Source organism: Ursus maritimus, unplaced genomic scaffold, assembly GCF_017311325.1.
Source record: "Ursus maritimus isolate PB19 unplaced genomic scaffold, ASM1731132v1 scaffold_11, whole genome shotgun sequence".
Taxonomy (NCBI): domain Eukaryota; kingdom Metazoa; phylum Chordata; class Mammalia; order Carnivora; family Ursidae; genus Ursus; species Ursus maritimus.
This window is the reverse complement of record NW_024423453.1, coordinates 61,408,743-61,413,163: the sequence shown is the minus strand read 5'-3', so window position 1 is coordinate 61,413,163 and position 4,421 is coordinate 61,408,743. Positions and strand designations below refer to the sequence as shown.

Below are 4,421 nucleotides of genomic sequence, written 5' to 3'. Positions count from 1 at the left end.
CATATTAACATACAAAAAGCTACATCCATATATCGATAATGAAATCATCAATAATTAAATCACCATATTTCCAAATTTCATGCTTACTTATTTCGGTGCTCATTTTTCTCTTTAAATAATGTGCTATCTTTGGAATCGGTTATAAATAAACCAATTAACATGATCAGGTGAGTTCTACGTACACCAGTAGCATGTTTGCGTTCTAAAATAATGTTCTACTTTTTTTTCTAGGTAGGTACCAATAAATACAATACATAAAAATAAGTTCTTATAGGCCTATGCAATGTTCTTCACTTCTCCATATATGCATACCAAATGTAAAGCACTATGACATCATGGATTCACCGTGAAAGGGAATCTCTTCAAAGCTAAATGCATACAATTGTTCCTTATTTACTGTAAGATCAAACTCAGATTCCTCAAAGAGGCATTTTCACAATCAATCTGTTCAATCTATCTCCCATAGATGTCTCAAAAAACAAACAAATGCAGCTTTTATTTTAATTGGACATGTTTCTTTACTGCTGTTACCCAACCATGACCATTTGTGCCTTCGGATCTTACTTCATAATACATAAGAAGTTTTTCCCGTGTACAAAATATCTATCGGAATTTCCAGCAGAGGACTCTGGATGTGTCCAGAATGTGGCAGAGTGGAAATCAGCTCTTCTAAGTATGGATCGAAGGCGGGGCAGTACTACAAACCGCTTGTTACCATTGTTTGATGAGAAAAGTACGGCAATTGAGATCACCTTTGGAAATTTGTTTAATAATTTGGCAGAAATTTTTAAAAATTTAAGTTTTAAAGGTAATATCTACACCCAACATGGGGCATGAACCCACAACCCAAGATCAAGAGTCGCATGTTCCACCAACTATGACAGCCAGGCGCCCCAAAAAATGGTTAGATGCCGCGAAATAGGTGGCAATGCCTTCACCATATGGGTGTTGTCAGGCCCGAGGGGAGTGTTAACCTTCTCTCCTTTCATACAACACTTATGTGTTTTAAGTAGAATCTAATAAATTTGACTTTTATTTTTACATAATTTAGAAATTTTTATATTTCTTGTAGTTTAGTTTTGTTGTAGTTCACAAAAGTATTGGTCCTCAATGGATCTGTGTTCCTTCATTGTAATATTTTGACAAGCACCGATATAAAGGACCTGAGTTTTGCAGGATTGTTATTCTAAGCTCTGGTATGTACTGTTTTTATGGCTCTCAGGAAACTTCAGTTCTCCTAGTCTCAGGTTCCATATATATAAAGCAAAGATCATCAAACCTAACATAAAGCATTGTTTAAAATATCAACAATATTGGTAATTAGGTTCCAAACAGAATAAAAAATGGATTTTAATAAATAATGTATTTATCTTCATATCTTATCTTGTTATAAGTGAAATAATGCATTTTATTTTTTCATGTATTAATTTTTTTATCTAACAGTTATAGACTGTGCATATATTCACAGCACCTGGGAGAGCGCTTTGCGCATACCTAGATGCTCAATAATTACCTATTCGATTTGTTGAGATTGATGTAGAGTTGCAGGTTTTCAGGCAGAAAAGTTAACACAGTGATGTATAAAAAGCATGAATGTATTCAATTCACATTAATGTTGATCCTTTATTCACCAATGGAGAGGCATAATATACATTCCAAGAGACTGGTGGACTTGTCCGTATCGCTACACAATAGTCTCAGCCTAGAATGATGGATGGCATGGCCAGTATGTCTTGAAAAAGTCCTTATTAAATGAACCAAAATAAGTCTTCCTATATTTGAAGAACTCGTTACACAATTATGCTAGCTTTCTACAATTCCAAACCTACTGTAAAAACCTGATGGTTTTCTAAGAGAAATTAGTTAATTCAAAAGCAATGCTAGTGAAACCACATAGTTGCTTCCTGCCAATGTGTCTGACCTCCCAATTAAAATCCTGGGAACCAAGGCTCGGGTGAGCTTCTGATTGGCAGCACTTTGCACAGGCTTGTACCTCCTTGCTGAGAGAATTAAGCATGTTCACGTGACTCTGCTGGGAGATGACACTTGAAAACTTGTGCCTGGTTTTCACCGGACTTTGACCCATGCACCTTTTTCCCTTTCTGATTTTAATCTCTTTCCTTGTAATAAACTGCAGCATGAGAATAACTGCTTTCCTGAGTCCCATGTATCCTTCCAAGGGCATGAGCATGGTCGCAGAGGCCCCAAACACAGGCCACTCTTTAAACTCTCTCAAACTTGAGTTTTCTCAGTTGTTTGTATTCGATGTCCTCGGTATATACAATCAGGGTTTCAGAAGGAATTGTAGTATTTGCATCTTGCATTTCTATTTATTTTTTATCTCACTGACAGTAACTATCAGAACACTATTCAACTGCAAGGGTGATAATGGGCACTCTTGTTATTCCTGACCATAAAGTGGAGCCTTATCTATATTTTAGATTTGTAAAATATGCACAATGGTATGACTCCTTGCAATTACGCAGTGCCAGGTAAATTGAAGGACTTAGGAAATCCCACAGGCTATGCTCAAGTAAAGCTTTAGTGAGGGTAAAGCATACACAGTCGTGCAAGACAAAGTGCAGGCACCCCACCGGGTCCTTTCTGACGTGCAGGACGTACTGGATTCAGATTTTGATGACCAAGAAATCTGTGAGACACCCTGGTCTCAGTGAAGCCACACATTATGTGAATAAGAAGTCTTTTAAATTTCTCTTATATGACCAAAACCAGGCTGCCTGACCCAACTCAACAACAGAAACCGAAGGAATCTGACAGCAGCCAGCTGCAAGCCCACACCACAGACATTTTCTGTACGTGGTGCTGAGAAGCTGGCATAGCTTGCCTCTTAACTCTGTCTTAGATCCCAGCACATACACACACCACTAGTTAATACATTTTATTGAAGTAGGAGTTTTTGCATAAATCACTTGGTACTTGGCCTGTCCACTAATGTGCATAGGAAATAAATATTTATTTACTCAGTAATTTGTTGCCTTCTTATACCATTTTTATCATGTTTAGTCTATATTCTTCTATTCCGAGTTTGTTTATAACAATTTTAAAATCTTTTAATGCATTTGTTTAATTCCTCTGATAATACCATCTTAGTATTAAGCACTGTAAATAATATTAAGCATTACATACACTTGTGAGATATTTATGATAATCACGACTCTGGTGTAAACTTTTAAATGTACCATTATTCTGAAATACCATCACGAATATGAAACTCTACTCCCAATCAAAGGCAATATTTAAAAAGCTTCTCTGTACAGCAAAACAAAAATAAAAATAAAACAAAACAAAAATGAGCCAAGTGAAAAGGCAATGTATGGAATGAGAGAAAATACTTTTAAAACATGTATCACATAACAGGTTAATATACAAAATGTACAGGAATTCATGCAACTCTATAGAAAAAAACCCAAATAATCCAATTAAAAAATGGGCAAAGGACCTGAACAGACATTTTCCAAGAACATACAAATAGCCAACAAGTACATGGAAAAATGCTCAACATCAGTAGTCATCAGGGAAAGGCAAGTCAAAACTACAATGAGATACCACCTTGCAACTGTTAGGATGTCTATTACCAAAGATAAGGGATAGCAAATTCTGGTGAATACATGGAAAAAGAGAACCCCTGTACATGGTGGGAATGTGAACTGGTACAGCCACTGTGGAAAACAGTATGGAGGTTCCTTAAGAAGTTAAAAAGAAAACTGCCATATGATCCAGCAATCCCACCTCTGGGTGTATATCCAAGGGAGTTAAAACCATGATCTCAAAGAGATACCTGCAGTCCAGTGTTCATTGCAACATTATGCACAATATAGCCAAGATATGGAAACAACCTGTATCCATCCACAAATGAATAGATAAATAAAATATCATATATATTCAATGGAAAATTACTCAGCCTTAAAAAAGATGGGAATCCTGTCTTTTGCAACAATATGGATGAATCTGGAGGGCATTGTGTTCAGTAAAACAAGTCAGACAGAAAACAAATTCTGTGAGGTATCACTTCTATGCAGAGTTTAAACAAATTGAACTCATTGAAACAAATAGTAGCAAAGTGGTTGCTAGGGGCTGGTGTGTGGGGGGGAAATAGGAAGAGGGTGGTACAAAGTCAATAGAAGATTAATATTGTTCAGAAAAAGAGCCACTACATGGCCAAAGTAGTTTAATTTTAATAAATCAAGGAATAGTAATAAATCTTTACAAGCAGACAATATATAGATTCAGATCCCAAGATTTCAAAGATTATAGCTAAAGATTCAGATTCCAAGATTTCAGATCCCAAGATTTCAAAGATTATAGCTAAAATCTAAACATATTAAATTGACAAATCTGATTTTGATTTTTTCTGGTATCTATCAGCAGAACTAAAGCTATTGCATATATTTTCCTTAAAG

The 4,421-nt window shown here is 35.8% G+C and overlaps 1 pseudogene; it reads right to left on the bottom strand.

Annotated features, from left to right (window-relative positions):
* Positions 1-895: 895 nt before the first annotated feature.
* On the bottom strand, positions 896-996 carry LOC121101945 (annotated as a pseudogene).
* Positions 997-4,421: the final 3,425 nt, after the last annotated feature.